We start from the raw sequence: 18,308 nt of genomic DNA on the forward strand, positions 1-18,308 counted from the left end.
TGGACAACGCAAGTGGAAGCCCTGCCGTGTCCATACGCGCCGAAGAGCATTGAAAAGCGGCGGTCGGGGTCAGTGCCTAGAGCAGATTCCAGTTTATAGTAACCACCCACACCTATCCTTACGCATGAAACCGCTATACTCGCGTCCTCCTGTCATGCACATGAACATATATGACGGTTCTCGCTTTTTCACTGCGTAGTGTCTCGTGTTATAGTGAAAAGTATTCATTCAGGAACGATACCCATTTCAATATGAAGCACAAAAATGCACATTCACCACCGTGTCTGCTGAAAGCACATTGTCCATAATAACTCCTACACGGGCTACATCACGTGTTGTTCGTTGACAGAGTACTGAGGCGCGAACACACGGCAAAAATAGAAGCGCCCGTGTGGCATACACGTACACTGGGGTCAAAATATGTCGTAAAAAAGTTTGTACAACAGCTGTGTGTCAGCAGTCGCCATTGTATACAACAGACGTGCACCGCTTTGTTCGTGCCGCGAATTGCCGCTGATTCGGTGCACTGCTTCGCAAGGTACGGAATCAGTCACGCTTGTCTGCGAACAGTTTTATTTCCCCCAATTTGCAGCCACTGCCTCTCGTACCGAGATATGCAGACTCAGATCTCTGACAGCGGTTCAAGCGAGCGGTTACTGCTCCTGGTCTGTACACCATCGATCCCAGCCGAGCAGCGAGTGAAAGAGGGCATGGCGCAGGAGTAAGGGGGCACCTCATCTATCGAGCCGCAGCGTCGCAGCCGGTGTTCACGGTCACGGTCGTGGAGGCGCTGGTCGATTGTTCCAGCTCGATGCGCCACGACTGCCTGCTCATGGGCGCGCCTCTGTTTCTGAAAGACGCGTTTTAAAATACCTCCAACACGGCACATTCAATTCGTTGCTGCAGTGCGCTGAAAGACAGCTCCCGAAAGTGGTCACAACAGATTAACACGGAATCACATTAGTTAGCTACTGTTGCATTAACTTACTGCCATTAATTTCGGATAAAATGCGAATTATTACTCCAGAAAATCAAGGGCGAACTGCACCCCCCCTTCCTCCCCTCTCTATACGTATATTTTTTAGTGCTGCACCGATACCACAGAGCCAGTTTCTCAGTTTTACATCCTGAATTTCAAGGCATCTTTCTCTTGTGCCGTGTTGGCACAAGCTCTTCAAACTCAGCGCCGTAGAGGCTGCAATGCGATGTGCTCTTGCTGAAAAACACTTAACGAGGCCAGAGTAGAGGCTGTCAAAATTCATGACGTCAGACCGGGGCGACAAATTCGAGGCGGCGTCAACGATGGTCTTCGTTTGCCTTGCCAAGCCTCCGCTCACAATAAGAGTGGATATATTTCTGTGCTACAAACGTAATTAACTAGTGGCAGCTTAACTTAAGGATACTCCGTAGTATTGCTTGAAGCTGTATGACGAGATCGAACGGCTCTAAAAACGATTACTATATGGAGTTTTATCGCCGTTGCAGCACGCTTAACCTAGGGACGTGGACGAAACAATTTCATATCCAGCTTCTTCTTCCTTCTTTTTTTGTGTGTTTAGTTGCTTTATGAAATAACTCTCGAGCCAGTAACTACCGTGTAGTGACATAGTTCCTTCAACGCGCACACACACACGCACGCACACACACACACACACACACACACACACACACACACACACACACACACACACACACACACACACACACACACACACACACACACACAAACACACACACAAACACACACACACACACACACACACGCACGCACGCACGCACACAAAATAATAGCCATTTCTGTTTTCAAGATGACTGTTTCAGAAAGCGTAGTAAATGGAGCGCGGCTTCTTGGTTGTACAGGGTTCGTTTACAAGTTATCTCTGTACGCCACGGAAGGCGGAGGTGGTGGTGACACGCAGCTGGCACGCGCACCGGTCAGCCTGGTCCAGCGATCGCAAGCCAGACAATGGACGTGCCTCGCCGAAAACGACGCACGCCGCGTAAACCACCGTTTCCTCTGCGACTTGGCATTCCACACCGGAGATTAAGCTCGAATAATATAAACTGTTGTCGTTGTCTTCTGAACTCGTGGCTCATACCCACTGTAGGAGTTTGGCTGTCGACACTGATTTTTGCAAAACACGGTACAGACCAGTGGTAGTCGCTTCTGTTAGAACACCCGGCGCCCTTTGTCCTTCTCACTTTCTCTCCTCTATTGTGCCGTCGTCTAAAGCTTTCGACCAGGCGATTACAATGCGGTTTTAACGACTGCACCGACTCGGGCGCCAGTTATACCACGCGAGCCACCCACCTTCCCCAATTTTTCACCTAACGCACAACATGAACTTTGTTGTGATCGGCCGTTCACCCCGCGACAGCCTACGGTCACGGCTAACGCGATTATGGGGAACGAGCCGATGGCCTCATCAAAATGTTCATCAAAACGTATGATGCATGGCCAACGCAGGAGTACCTCGGTCAGCAGAGGTTTGGGCAATTAGCAAGGATAAGGCCATCAATTGTCAGCCGCACAAACTGCATCGTTCACGCCGGGGACGGAGTCAATGTACGATCGGAGTCAGCCTACGTTCCCCTCATTTCCCTGTTTGTGCCCAGTGATGTGCGTGCGTTTGCGACAAAGCTCCCTTCGGAGGGAAAGGGCAACCGACCTCCGGGTTGGTGGGACCCGATGTCATCGGTCTCTTGACGCCGGATTGGGCGAAGTGACTGAACAATGACCACGCAGGGCATAAAAGGAGCGACGGCGGCGGGAGTGATCTGCTGCTACAACTTTATCATGAACTTTTTCTGTATTACTTTGAATTTTCTTGCAATGTGTAAATGTTAGCGTGTTTGTCGAACGTCCTGAATACGGGCCCAACCTCACGTTCCCTTACTCCTCCACGAGCAAAGTAGATTCCACGTCTTCGAACCCCCAGTCGCAACATATTGTAAACAAATTCTACGCCAAGAAATGTGGCGCGATATTTTGAATTCGACACAATAAAATATGCTCTAATTGTTGATTTGTGGCCCACGCGAAAAATTGAGACGTCATACCGTGATTACGGAGTCGGAGGCTAACAGAGCAATGAAAAAAAAAAAGAATAGAAAGCGAGAAAGAAATTTTAGGTCAGTTTTCCTTTAAGCTAGGGGTAAAGCTTAGTTGTCATGGCCTTTGCAGCGCTGACGGAGCGCTCTGAAACGACCTGTCGAATATTGTAGTTCCTTCCCGTTTATACACTCGAGCGGTGCGCGCTTTCTCCCATGCCGAGAATCGCGGACAGCTAGCGGTAGTGAGTGTATTACCTCTCTTTCCATTCTATACGACTGCGCCCGACAAGTCAGTGATTATCAACCGAAAAGTATTTGACCTACAGCTATATATGAGAAGTACAATTAGGTTCAACCGGGGCAACTCTAATGGTGCTCCGAGTTACTTCTCCAGCCTAACGCTTCTTCCAGTTTGCAATTAGCCAAGTGAAAGTACCCGAAGCGCATTCTACACATAAACTCGCAATTCACCAGACGTTCATCAATTCTATGATCAACGAATCATTATTTCGATACTACAAAAGCTACACTGGATAGGACCCTATCTTTGTAAGAGCGGAATTAGTACGTGCTCTTCCCAGCCAACCCGCGTGAAATAAGAGAACACATAAATGAAATCTAACAGCATTAAGGGACGAGCTCCGACTGTGCCAACGCCACTCTGTGTATACGTCGCCATGGCTGCGGCAGAAGGCGCCTGCAGCCTGGTAACAGTCGCCGCAATTTGGTCATTGTTCGCGTTTCATTGGACCGTGGCAGTTAGTGTGGCGCGGCGTGCAGAAAAGATGAGTCATTCACGTCCCGTATAGGTCGAAAGTGCGCCTGTGCGTGCGCAGAGGCGTCGGGGGCCCTCGCGTACACTGCACGCGAATAGAACCCGGTGCTCGAATATGCCACGGTCTGCACATCTATACCGCTACACCGGCAGGCGTGGCACCCCGCATTATTCGAGAATCGAGCGAGGGACGACGCCATAGTGGCATCATTGCCCGCGTCACTCTGCAGTGAAAACGGGCGCCACGCAAAGCGGCGGCACATCTGCAGAACCGCGCGTACTGACGCCGGTGCTCTGGCGGCCGTGACGGCAGATCTCAAACCATTGTACCGCCGCACGGTGGTGCAACTGGCCCGGAATAGCGATACCATCACCGGTATCGCATGGTGGTCCCACCGACCGCACCATGGTACCACTGCTACAATAATACCACCAGTGCTGCGGGCATACCACTGGTACCACGGGTACCGCACGGTAGTACGACCAGCTGCCACCACCGGTACCAGTATCACCGGGAGCACCGGTACGCGATCTATAGACTCGAAAACTCCTGAAGTTCGCAAAGAAGTTCGCCAAAATAATCAGAAAGACCGCCAGTGAAATCGCCATGTGTCGCATTCTGCGCGAGCCACCATGAAAACCGGACACAAGACAGGACGCCCTCGCAACGCTCTGCGACAAGACGAAGCCTCGCGTAGAACACGCGTTGGAGTCGAACCGCACCGTGGGTGCAAGCAGAGAAAGAAACGCGCCGCGCTCGGTTTCGCCGGGAATGTGGAAACAGGTGGGAGCGCGTCTGACAGACGTGCGCTCGCGTGTGACTCAGCACGCTGCAGGGCCAGAGGCGCACTCCGCGGACGGATATTCCCGCTTTCACAGCTCTCGTTCCTTTCTTGAAAAAAAAAAGATATATATATACATATATATATATATATATATATATATATATATATATATATATATATATATATATATATATATATATATATATATATATATATACAGCCGCGTTCCACAGCCAAACAGATTTACAACGTGCAATCAAGGGAGCTAATCCAAGCTGTCCATGTATGGCAAGCCTCAAATATTCGTATGATGGGCAGCCACACAAGATTCTTAGAGAGTTATCTCACTATAGCCCAAACCGACGCTTTGCTGAACCGCGCAGGTGTTTTATGGTTTCTCATACGCGGACAATGTGTAATAATAGGCGCTGCCCACAACGCAATTCCATTTAGAAATGAATAGGCGGTCGTAAAGGGGACGCCTATTCACAAGCGGCGCAGGAAAATTTTTCCATGTCGAGTAAAACAGGGGAAAACCTTCCAATTAGACAATAGCCCCCATCCCTTTTCTTTTCTTTCTTCTTTTTTTATAGTAGCGAGGACCCTGGGATTGTGGCCTCGTTTGTCACGCGAAATGCGCAAAGCCACAAAGGTGCGCTGCTACGCTTCTTGCGACGTACCAGCCTGTATAACCTATTGTGACCAACCGAACCATGAACGCTCCATAGTTGTGTGTGCGTGCACATTCTGCGAATTTCACTCCTCCTTCTTCTGTCCCCTTTCCCCAGTGCAGGGTAGACCGCCGGTTATCCTCGCTACCTAACCCATGGGACGTCTCTCTCCCCAGCCTGAGGCATCCCTAGCTTGAGCACTAATAATTTATTTGGCCTTGTATGCCTCGACTCGTTGTCCACCAGAAGACAAGCTAGTCGGAAGGCTAGGAGGAAGCCGAAGAGCCACTGCAACGGGTTTACATTCCAAAACAAAAGCTTGGCGATGGGTTAATTTCCGGATTAATTTTGACCACTCCTCGTAATTTGACGTGCGCTGAAATCTGGGTTCACGAGCGTTACAACCAGTTGACGCTGACGCGATATCACACCAGGTGCCTTCAAGCGCTTGCCGGAGGCTTTAACTAATCGTTCACTTCCAGCTCTACGTAGGTTCCTCGTGCGGGAAAGTACGGCACAGTGGTCAACGAGGCGGCCAGGTACACAATGCAAGCTGCTACCGCTAAAGGCGAATGCCGGCAACTCTACACGGTGCAGGCAAGCACTACTCTAACTCCTAGCATTGGACAATGAGCGCGAGCTGACGACGTCACTGCGTTGAGCCAGCAAGGCCAGCTATACTTGCGCTTGTCGGCATGGCTGCCACAAATCGTACTCGCAAAACCAACGACGAACGAAAGCAGAGCGAAGCTTCTGTGTAGGACTGCTGTTGCACGCGTTGATTGTTTCTGTATGGAGGGACAGCCTTCTTAACAAGAAAACATTAAGGAGAAGAACACTGAATACGGCTAGAGTCTCTTCCTCTATGGCGCAGGAGTCGGCGTCCGGTCACGTGAGTAGTATCTCTTTCCACCGGCCGCCTCCAGTTTGCGGTTCGGTTTCACAGAGCGCCACGTGCGCGCTTCCCCGTTCCGGGTTTATTTGCCTTCGCTTCTAAAACGTTTTTGTCACCATCGGCGCTGATCGCGGATTACGCCTACACCCCCCCCCCCCCCCCCCCGCGACCTCCCCGACGTGACGTGTGCAGGCGGTTACGCGGCTCTCGTTGGACATGTGCCAAGATGTAAAACAGCGGTTGCCGCTTCGCACGAGGTAAACAAAGCCGCGTATGGACACATATGCGCAGGGATTCATCCGCCACCAAAACAGCGAGCCGCGATGACGACTTTCACTCGGAAACATTGACGTACAGCAGGCGGCCCACTTTACACGCATCCTCACCTAATCGACAGCCGCGTGCGCTGTAACAGTCAGCACATCCGTTCTCGAAGTTTTAAAGCACCCGTATAGACAAGAATACGTAATTCCCACGCCTTTGTATGCACCCGAATGAGTGGCTATGGAGTTCCCTTGTTGAGTACGAGTGCAGGGGGTTGGTTGCGCGGCTGCCGCATTTAGATGGGGGGGAGGATGCAAACATGCTCGTGTACTTAGATGTAGGTGCATGTTAAGGAACCCCACGTGGTCAAAATGAATCTGGAGTCCTCTGCTAGGGGTCCCTAGTGGTCCTCTGGGACGTTAAGCCGTATGAGTCAAATAATCCTTTTAATCGTGGAGAAGAAAACTGGTGATTTCTGCAGCGCGGAGCTGGCACGCATATTGCCTGCCGGGATCACAAATTTCTGAAGGCCACGCAAGAACTTCGTGGAGGGAGTGGCATCGATGCTGTTGTTAATGAACAATAAAATAAAGAAAGGAAATAAAAACAAGAAATGATATACATGTATTAAATGCACGTATCGACGTTCACCACAGCGTTCTCTTCAAACAGCTTGACACGCACGGGCAGACTGCCTCACGCGCTTGCACTCAGCGAAGTCTGCACAGAGGCACAGCGGTCGTGCATACCGCGGCACATCCTCTTTTAAAAGGCAGTGACAGCAATATACCGAGCAGTATAAGATAGTTATGAGGACTAGCAATATTGGGTTACCAAAGTAAGCGGTCGGGAAAATTCGCTACACGTTGATATACGACAAAAAAAAAAAAAAAACGGAATACATAACAGCTGTGTGCTCGTCTGGCTTTGTTTTCTATACATGGATTAACAATTTTATGCGAGATTTAGTGATGCACCTGGGCCCACTGGACACTGAAACAGGCATATTAGAACACTTATACTCGAACACTTATAATCAGTTTTTTCGTCAAGCTGACTTCGAACACTAGTGAACATGTAAGCAAGGACAAAAACAAACAAAAAACAACATAAGAAAAACGTACACCAATGCTGAAGACGTTCGCCAATCGGTTTCGTTGCAATATCGTGAAGTACGCCTTGAGATCCGAAGCTGTGGGACCCGCGAGTGGGAAAAGAGGAGTTTCTGTACGGACCTTTAACGCGCTGTCACCGTGTCGCGAGAAGCTCCTTGTAGGGAGGAGGTGTTGTCGAGCCAAAAAAAAAAAAAAGAATAAAATAAACTTTGCTTGCAGCAGCAACGAAACAAAATCACGCGAGCAGGGTTCTCCTTTTCGTCGCCTACCGCGATGTCCACCAACAGTTGTGGGACCGGTGCCACGCCCGAGTCCCCGAACGCCAGTGAATGCAGCCACTCGAAGAGAGGGGACAGCGCCTTCAGCGGCGCTCATCGAAAAGGGCTCCCAGCGCCGACCGCATTTGCGTGCGATCTCCTCACTCGCCGGCGTGCGGACCGCCGAAGGCGAGTCGCGGTTCTACGCTAATCAGTCAAGGGGGAAATCGAACGGACGGTGGCCGTGTTGTCCTGTGTCGGGAGGCGACCAAGTATGCAACAAGAACGACACCCGCATTCTCCGCGGAGGTCGCCCCAGACGGTCGTTTCGAACGCAACGACCGTCTCATCGTATCGTAGGTAGATCGTTTCTTCAGAACCGTTGCGGTAAAGCACCAGTAAGAACACGGGCAGAACGTTCCCGTGTCTCTGAAGCTCCGTGTCGTGGGTATCTCGATTGACGGTAAAGTTCTTCACCCGTTCCACACCAGTAGTCTGCGCGACCACGGCTACAAACGCCAGGAGTGCGACCTTCGTCGTAAAAGTGGGACTCCGCGCAGTGCCCGCTTTCTTGTTTTCTTATAGGCGTTCTTTTCTTCACTGTACTCGACCGTATTCTGTCCTCTTTTCACTTCATTGCAACCTCCCACCCCCCTTCAGGCCGAGGTTGATTCTTACTATATACACCTAGAATGATTTTGAGCAAATATTTGTGGTACTAAAGCCATGAATTGCTTCGCGGGCTACGCCATATATCTATAGTGCAACCGCGCGGACTGCAAATTTTTATCGACTGCAACTGACCAGACCGAGAAGCGGCGCGTTTTTCCCTGTATTGATTTTCTCTCCTGGGTGCTCTCGCCTGGCTTTTACAGCCTCTGCATCCTCATGCATGTGCGGATAGTTTTCATTTTTCCGGGGTGTGTGGCCCGTCCCGGTTTCCAAAACCCATCTTTATACGAACTTTAATAACCGTTGCAGTTGAATAAACTTCGTGTGATCTTGAAGAATTGTTCACTGAAGTGAAGGCCTAATACGAGTACTTACAAGAACTGACAGTAGGAAACAGTTCAACTTCACAGCCTGAGTCCTCTCGCACCACCAAGATTCTGGCGTCCTTCGGTGGTGTAATCTTCCTTCGTGTAACTGTCGTATAATTGGCTATCACTAATAATGCTTCGCCTTTCCGGAGAAACTGCAGCCTCTATTTTTTTCTCTTCTCTTTCTCTGGTTTTTACTGTGTGTCCAAGTGTAAGCGCTGGTTTTGATACTGCTATTGTCTCTTATTTCGAGTGAATCCGGCTAGGTTTCATGTTAGTTACTGAGTGAATTATATTTATGACCGCAGCATGCAAGTTGCGATGTTTCTATCCTTCACAGGTGTTGTAAGTTATTAGAAAAGTCATTTCTTCTATTGCTTTTTTTCATTGATTGTTAGCATTGCTTAGTGGAAAGAGAAGCAACATTCATACACATAATTCACGTGCATTTCAAACGACGTTTATAAAAGACTGCTGAAGGGGTCTCATGGCTGCAGGTTTTTTTTTTTTTTCAAGGTCCAAAACGCACAAAAGGTAAATTGAAGCGAGGTAACATACAGAAACATATTCAACCTCTAGGAATAGGCTATCCATACCGTTAGAAATAATTGCTAGTTGTGAACCTCATCCTCTTTAAAAAATAATATAGTAAACTATGTCCCGTGTATATATGCAAATATGTTGGGTCTGTGCATGGTGTTTACAGTGGGAATAAAAAAAAAAGATGTTCAAGTGAGAAAGTACGGATGAGGTAGTCGCCGCTGGTGTTTATAATGCGCATGTCCTCCTATTGTCAGGATTTGGAGAAATAAAGCGAAAGTATACATTAGAAGCCGTGCACGTCCGCGCCAACAATGATGCAGTAAGCTTTTAGCCACAATAAAATTTGAAGTGATAAGGTAGAGGCAACTCAAAGGATACCTCAAATGATGCTGGTGACTCTGGTATGACACTTGGGGGAGGGAGATCGAAACGCGGAGCCCCCCCCCCCCTCCCTCTGTGGCCAGCGCCTATGGAGTGATGCGCTCAAAGACGAGCAGCGGTCAACTGTGGTACTAACTGAAGGACAGACACCACCCGAGTGCGGTATAGGACATGCGGGTGAGCAGCTCAAGGACATGCCGGGAATGCAGGGCACGTTCCTCGGGGACGCCCTCGGTGACGTCATTAGTTGTGCGTGCATCAACGCTGTGACGGAACGCTGCCGGCACAGGCAACCGGGTTTCGAATTTGTGGACAACCGCTAAGGAGGCATTTATCGGGAAAAAGAAAAGCACAGCTGCGCGCGCCCTATCTCGTGCGTATTAGTGAAAGAAATATAGGCACATGTAACCTTCGTAATAGCGATAGCTATTCCTCCACTCATCTAAAAGGAGACACGAAATTGCGGTGGAGCGTTAGGACAACGAAGCTGCACCGGGTGAGTAGAGGCAGTTTAGACGCTGTCTGACAGGGTTTGCCAGTCATTTGATTTTTATCTCGGCGGTAGGGTCAACATGCCCGCACTGACAGACTGCGAACGAATACGGCTAATATATATTATGCTTGTGAGAATCGTGTACAATTTGCCTTCACTGCGCGTAATGTTCCGATGAGTGAGACAACTGAACAAAGGCGCGCGCGCCTCTCTCTCAATTTCACCTTCGCTTTCCGAGACAACGGCAGCATTCCGCACTATGAGCGACTCAGAACTGCACCGCAAATGAGGACGTCACGCTATAGAGCTGATTATCCTTCCGAACGAGAAGGCTGGACCCTCTTGGAACAATCTTTACGAAAGAGGACAACACGTAAGACTAGGAAACAGGACAGATTAAATCTTTTAAATGCTAGACAACACGAAGCACCACTCCTGTTGTCTATCTAGTGTTATGTGTTGTCTTCTTTCGTTCGGGTTTTTCCAAGATAAACTCCTACGAACTGGGTCAACAATTTGTCCTTCTCAAGGCGGATCCTCCTTTTTATGTAGTCTCAGTTATTTGCGGCTAATCTTTCGTTAACAGAGAGCTGCAGCAGTGTCAAATAGGGTGAGTACTTCCAGATCGGATCGGCACATACACGCGTGCGTGTTTTGAAGGTGCAACGCTACACAAAAGGAAGAAATTAAATGCGTCTGCATAGCGCACAGGGCTTCCCGCTGAGCGGAATGCAATAACAACGCCCGCGTCACGCAGACGTCGGGTGCACGCTAAAAAGTTGGAGTGAAGCCGAAATTAATCCCGACCCAAGCTGAAGTCGAGTCGGCGGGGCTTTGGAACGTAACCATTTCCAATTAAGGACACAGTAATCGAAGCGCTCGCGCAATGCACGCGTACAGGGCGTCATTTTAGAGGGCGACTATTTATGTGAGCTGCGCGAGTAAATTACCCTTCTAGAAGCAGTCACTCTCCCCGTGAGAACAGGCTTGAGAGGCGACCGCGTGCCTCCAAGTCGCTGCACCTGCTCGGCGCGGGCCTACTTTCCTTGTTTATCGCTAAACACCGCACTATTACAGGGTACTCCAGAAAGAGCAAGTTTCGAGAACACAACGGCCCAGATACGAGGAAGTCTAGAAACTCAGCTTTAGGCTTCGCTTCGTCTTCTAATAATCAAGCCATTGCCGCGAAACAGACTAATAAATTATTAGGAAAGAATACTTTTTATCAGTCCGAAGTGAATCAGCGTTGCCTTTCAGTGCCCCGTTGGGAGGACGGATCAGACACCGCCGCAACTTTTCTTTTTTCCAAGTGATGCTCCGAGCGAGGCAGGTTTTTGCAGAGCCCTGCATTCCGCTGCCATGTCCGTGCCAAACCTGACTTGACTTGCAAATACGCGAACACTGAGGTGCACCAACGTGCCAGGGGGGGGGGGGGGTTGCATTATTTATTCTGCCCGTAGCTCACGCTTGGGCCGGAGAAGCAGCTCGCAAGCTATGCACGTCACGCTGGCGCGTAATCGCTCGTGCGAACTAAAGCACTGTTCTATTATTACTCTTTTCTTGACACTTGTTTTTCCTCGGTGCAGATGACTAAGTACGCTGTACCTGTTCGGTGCCCGGGCGCTGTGTGGTAAGAGTAGGGGGTATATGGTCTTCTCGAAAAAAAAAATGAAGATAACTTGCATACTAATTTATATATTGCCCCGCTTTCTTTCAACATTCTTGTCTGTATGACACGTGAGCCCTAATGACTCATGTGAATGACACGGAAAGGTTTCACTTCGTGTGAATGTTACGTTGGTGCAACCAAGAAACGCGGAATAATGGGCTCCATAATCGCTCCATATGTGACTCCAGGTAACCGGACAAACCTACTCTTGCTTTGCATAAGAGGGTTAAACAGCTGGCTTACAGCGAAACAATAGATACAAACGTGCGTGTGCAGCGACATTTTGTTCATCTTTTATCGTGTCTCCAGCGTTAGCAACAAGACGGTAGGCATGCCTGAGATTCTTTCGAAGCAAGCATTGACGACGGCTCTCCAAGTGAACATAACTATGCAGAATGACGCCCACACCTAAGCATTGCCGAACTGGAAGTGATCGGTTTTATTCTTCCAGCCGCATGCGGAGCCGGAAATACGTCGTTTTTGATTCGCTAAGAAACTACATCTGTTGGCAAAACACAGGCGGACAAATGGAAGACCGTGAACTACAAACGTAGCAGAACAACGTGATAACTGGAAGCTACAATTTAGTCACATTAGAGATGCGTAGTTCAGAGTGCAGTTCAAGCGCGCAATGCGCGTTGCCTTGGTTCGGTTACTGACATCCCGACTCGCTATCCTCGCAGTTTCGTTTGCGTCAGACTGAATATATATGTTTAGTTTACACGTCCTAGAAAAAACAAAACAAAAACAAAGACAAGGTACGCTTGCACAGACATTGGATCGTCTTAAATGCACGATAATCGGCGCGACATGCTTTTCTGGCTGCCATGTGACTGAAATGATTGCTACGCCACTCGCTATCCTGTCGCGCGTGATTAAAAAAAAAAAGAAAACTTTAGCGGAGACGACACTGCGATCACACTGTATCGTCGCTGCTGCTTCATCTCAGTGCGGACGTCTGCGGACTCGTCTGCTTGGCCAGCAAACGATTCCGCAGAGTGCCTCTCACATTTCGAAAGCGCCACTTCTGCCGCGCGGCTCGCTCCGGCCGCGTCGTAGCAATAATAGTAAATAAGTACAAGCAAGATGTGAAACTCACGGTCAGCCGATCGGCTCGCGGAAATCCACGCTGCACCAGCGTTTCCCTCCCGACGCGGGCGACAACACAGGCACGCGCTGGGTCACGCAGTTCAAGCACCCTCGCGGAGGTGTGTACTCATCCAGATGCAACGCGTAGGCCGCAACGGGGCACCCAGCTCCGAACCACAACACGCGGGCGTGCGTGTGACGACAGCGCGCACCGCTAAACAAGAACACACGCCTTCGCCGCAAGACCGGCAGGCACCGTCTGCTGCGGGGAATCGAATCGCTCCCTCGTACACCGGCTGTGTGGAACAGCCTCCTCTCCTTCTTGTCTTTCTCTCTCTCTTTCGCTGATGGGGAAGTTTGCGAGCGGCGGGGAGACCGCACGAGGAGAAAGGCATGGCGGTGTCGTCACCGGCAGGTGCGCCAGCGCCACCTGGAAGCCGAGGAGAAAAATCAGCGCTGCCAGCCAAACCTGTACTTTCTGCTCGCCCGAAGAACCCGATGCAGCGGCTGCGGCGTGTCGTTCTTTCGCTATTGATACGCGGAGTTGCCCTGGCCGCGGAATGCGCGGTCTCGCCGCGGGCCACCTGTTGTTTCACTCCACCTGTTGTGCGGGGCCGGGGTGCCGTACCGCATTCGCGGTCGGCGCTCGGGCGCCGCGCGCAGTTAGAACTAAAGAACATTGGCTTCATGGCACGAATTCAACTCTAAGAACAGAAGTGCGGGAAGATTGTGTGTGGTGAGCGTAGACGGGTACAAACACAACATCTTTCCGCTCACCAGACGGCTGTCTTCCTGTACTTCGGTACATTGCGCTGCTTTCACGCAATAAACTTATACCAACTCGCTATCCTAACATTAACTTCGTCGCTCGCGCTTCGAGTTTGCATTTTCCTTGCAAAAAAAAAATGTAAATACACGTTCTGAAAAAAAAAAAAAGGTGCACGAATTAAAACGATGGGTCGTGTCCTCAGGTGGACGAGAAATACATCACGAGCTTCTTTACTCCTACCGCAAGACTTGGTGACAAAACCTGCGCCAGAAATTGTGACTACGTTCGGAGAGGCCCGAAGAGTGGAACCTTTCATACCAGCTCTGTTGCCACACTAAGTTATTCCGATTCTCATTGAGTATACCTGAAGATTTCCACATTATGTAAACGAGTATTTACTGTACTGCCGAGCATGCAGCTCAGCTTGTTGAGTGATTGCCATAGATATGGATGCAAAATGGTCTAATATAAAAGGGCGAAACGGGCATACAAAGCGTCGTTCGACCACGCAACTGGATTTGTTTCAGGTATTCTATCTGGAGAATTCCGCTAAAATAGCGCTCCATCTGCGGAAGTTGTGGGTTCGACTCCTATTGTCAGCGGGCTGCCTTTTCATCTACTTGATTTCCCCGTTCACTTAATAAGAATTTAGATGTAATTTAGTTTAATAAGTACGCTTAAAAATGCAAATTGCAGTGTTCTAGCGCATTATATCATGGTGAGGATGGTATATATATATATATATATGCGTGTGTGTGTGTGTGTGTGTGTGTGTGTGTGTGTGTGTGGGCGTGGGTGTGTCACTTTAATTCAATTAAAAGCTACAAGTAATTTCCCCTATGCTGTCCTTTGTGTCATTGTTTGTTGGCTTCTTCTGATTTGACTAATAAAGATCGGGCCCCTCGGGTTCCTTTCTTCTCGTTATTACGAAGCGAGGCTGTCGAATCGGTCAGCTTTGACGTGATGTGAGCGGAAGCACCCTCGCTTCCCGTCGGCGAATATATCTGATTCATATGATTGTGATGTACCGGCGGTACTAAACAAAAGTCAAAGGAGAACAGTGTCTGCAATGGCTTTGTTGAAAGATTAGGTGATGGTGGAATAAAATCCACCACTAAGACCACACGTAGGGCCTATTTGGAGCATTGTAGACATCAGGAAAATTCCGATTTTGCAAAAATGCATTGCCAAACACGCCACATTCTCTATGAACTTCAGTGGTCGCGGGATGCGCCTTCCATTGGGGGCGTTCCTTGACCGACTGAAATGTCACCAATCCCCGAGGGCTCATGCGCTTCACGTGATGCCAGACAGGCAGATAAGCAGTCAATGAGTTGATAAGGATTATAAGGAGCGATGAAGGGTTATGTGGTTCTGATCTGGTTGATAATGGTTCGACGCGGATGGATAAGGTGCTAGAGAGCGATAAGTGCCCGTACATGGTCGATCCGCCCTAGACCGCCCGAGTGCGGACACCCAAAAGGCGGATGGTCTCGCAAAATTTGATGCACGCTCTATCCGCACGAGCGGATCGCACGCGCACTCCTATTGGGCGACGTGACCTGTTGACAGCTGGCAACCGTTCGGCGGATCAAAGGTGTCAAGGTTGGCAACTACCTTTGACAGCAGACATCGCCTCCTTTACGTAGCGGAGGTGCTGCAGCAGACGACACTGGCATATTTTTCAAGATATGATTTCAAGTTTCCGCGTCACGGTGGAAATGCAACTCTAGGCTGCCACATTCTGTTCTGCAACCGCATGTGTTGCATTGGCACCGTCATCTTCCTTCGAAACACTGCACAGTCATCTGATCTGCGCCACCTCTTAAAGATCTATTGCAATCGCATCACGTCGCAACATGCGACGTATTCTCGGACGATTACTTTCAGTGCGCGCTGCCTTGGCTGGTTGAGCGAAATCTTTCGAATTACCCAACGAGCTGCGTTCTACGTCACGCGAAAGGGATAGTGTCGTGGGAAGCGATTCGTCGGAAATCCCCGTGTTCGGCGCGATGGCGCAGTTTCTGTAGTGCTAGCCACAGCGTGCACAAATACGGAACACACGCACATCTGTCGCGGAATACAGCTGCGTAGGTCGCCAAGACACACCTCTTTACCATTGAGCACGCGTGTGAGGCTCCGACTACAGCTTGCCGATATGCTTGCATTTGCTTTCCTTTTTTTACATATATAAAGCCACCAAAGATGAGGCACCAAACATGCATATTAGAAATTAAATAATTGCTGCTTGTAAACTTTCCAAAGAACACATAACCTTAAATGATGTGCTCAGCGATGAATGAAGTTCTCACCGTCTGCAAAAAGGTTGTGCATAAGTGGTTAATCTTCATGCAGCAAGGAACTGAAGGTTAAGCAGTGAGTGTACAATTCATTATGACTGGCTTAAAGCAGTATGTATGAATAGCGGTGACCTCATGCAGATATATGTATACTTCTGAGATGTTTCCAAGGGGAGTATTTATTTGAAAGCAAATAATTTACATTGCTGATAAGAGAACTTATTTTGAGGGAAATCGAACAATTGCATCCTTTCTTGCCAGCCTGGGTGGCCTGTCTCTTGCCACCTTACTACTTAACATACCGTACAAACATTACCGAGGCGCACAAAATTAAGCAGTACCCCCACAGGCATGCTCCCTCTCTCACCCATGGCAGCAAACAAGGATGTTCGACTTGAGACTGTTTGATACTATCGGCATCATACATGCGGGTTCTATTTTGATTGCTCTACATATAAAAAATAAGCTCACACAGGATGCACATGATCCATGAGCTATTGTAAGCTCTACTCGGGTTGTTTGAGTTAGTTGGGCATGGGCTGCATGTTGCTTATTTATGCAGTAACAACCTAGCTAGCTCATGCACAGCCATACTTTAGGAAAATGAAAAATGCATAGCATGACATAAACGTCTGGCCACTGCCTGTATTTATTTGAAAGCAAACCGAGATTATCAAGTGTCTTAGCTTAGCAGTGAGTTCAGTGACCTCTTGCGGTGTGAAAAGGTTGATGTAGTTAGTAGTTTTGTGTTTGTCTTTCTTAATTAGTAGCTGTTTTAACATGCACATGACAATAAAATGAAGGCTCATATGGCGGAAGACAGGGCCACACAAAAAGTCAGGAAACATTCATTTCCATTTTTTTATTTGTATAACAAACCAGCGAATAGTTCCTTAGGTTCAGTTTTATGAATAATGCACAAGGTGCATTGCGTAAAACTGAAAGATTGTTGTCTTCCATTATCTATTCACTATTCGGGTAGCCAAATGAATGATACCCCCATTAGGATTGTGAGAGCACAGAAATTGGCAGTCAAGAGGCCGCAGTGGCTCACTCTCTGTGCCAAAGAAGAAAGTACGCATACTGGTGAATTGGGTATGCATTCGGATCGACTATTCAAATCCACACATCACAAGTAACCTTTCCTTCCTTGCCGCATTGCTCACCATTGTACAGACCTTGTTTCAGCGCTGTGTGTGCGGTAATATAACTTGGAAAATCAAAGCTGTCGTTATTCAGTACACTGAAAGCAACTTTGCATCACGGTTAGATAATATAATTCTCCTACATATGGGTCAGCTTAGTATTATCAGCCGCTTTGTTCACTAGTCGTTCACTGTTATGCCTGAACTATACGGTGCCACTGGACAATGCTGTATTCCTGCAGGCACTCTAGAACAGCTTGGCTATGCACAAACATCCCTTTACATTGCGCCTAAATTAAGGTGGTGTAGATTTGCTGTCAGAATGTGCTCATAAGCATAACTGCCGAGCATTAAAAAAAAAGCGTTTGAAATGTAAGGGTGGATAGTCAGCTTTGCAGGTGTGACATTTTACATCTATAGTCCAAGGTCACATCGATGGACAGGAAGGATACTGCATAAATGCTCGTGTTGTGACCTCGCAGTCACAATGCAAGTAGTTTTCTGTGGTTTTCAGCTACAAACATGTGAAGCAATCTATAAATTCAAAACTGTACTAAGTAAACTGAGACACCATGAAAAGCAACATAACAGTAAGGTGTACACATTCTTCTGTCACATAAGCTCTTTGTGGTGCAGGTCAAATATATAGATATGCGCTATTTGTAGCTGAAAACGGGATGCATTTCACATTTAGAGTTCGAAATATTCAATGGAAAAGATTTTTAATGTGTCAGACATCCATATGGTGCCTTGTCCAATGCTTTGCACACAGATAGCTCACAACTTGAGTAGCACATTCATAAGGGAATACTACATACAACGTCCGTTTTGCACCTCTTCTTCGATATTCTAGCCTCCGACACAGAAATACAGACTGGAACTTTTCTTTATGTCAATATTCAAAAGGAAAACAGGTTTTCGGCATGACATGTCTCAATCTTCCACACATGGCACTTATTGCATGTTTTGAATGTGCATTCATTGCCGGTGGTATATCTTCTAATGTGAAAATAGTTTGTTCGACATAGTTTTACCTGCATATTTTTGAACTCACCCATAAGTT

General features: G+C 48.4%; 1 protein-coding gene across 2 annotated transcripts in view; it reads right to left on the reverse strand.

Annotated features, from left to right (window-relative positions):
• Nucleotides 1-13,334, reverse strand: part of LOC142566750 (uncharacterized) — a 236,986-nt gene extending 223,652 nt beyond the window's left edge. The window contains exon 1 of one of the 2 annotated variants that reach the window (XM_075677631.1): nt 13,042-13,334. The gene's annotated coding sequence lies outside the window, so the exon portion shown is untranslated. The remainder of the gene's footprint in view (nt 1-13,041) is intronic. The other variant, XM_075677632.1, reaches the window with a different exon arrangement.
• Between the last annotated feature and the right edge of the window lie 4,974 nt (nt 13,335-18,308).

This window comes from Dermacentor variabilis, unplaced genomic scaffold (genome assembly GCF_050947875.1).
Source record: "Dermacentor variabilis isolate Ectoservices unplaced genomic scaffold, ASM5094787v1 scaffold_13, whole genome shotgun sequence".
In the NCBI taxonomy this organism is placed as follows: domain Eukaryota; kingdom Metazoa; phylum Arthropoda; class Arachnida; order Ixodida; family Ixodidae; genus Dermacentor; species Dermacentor variabilis.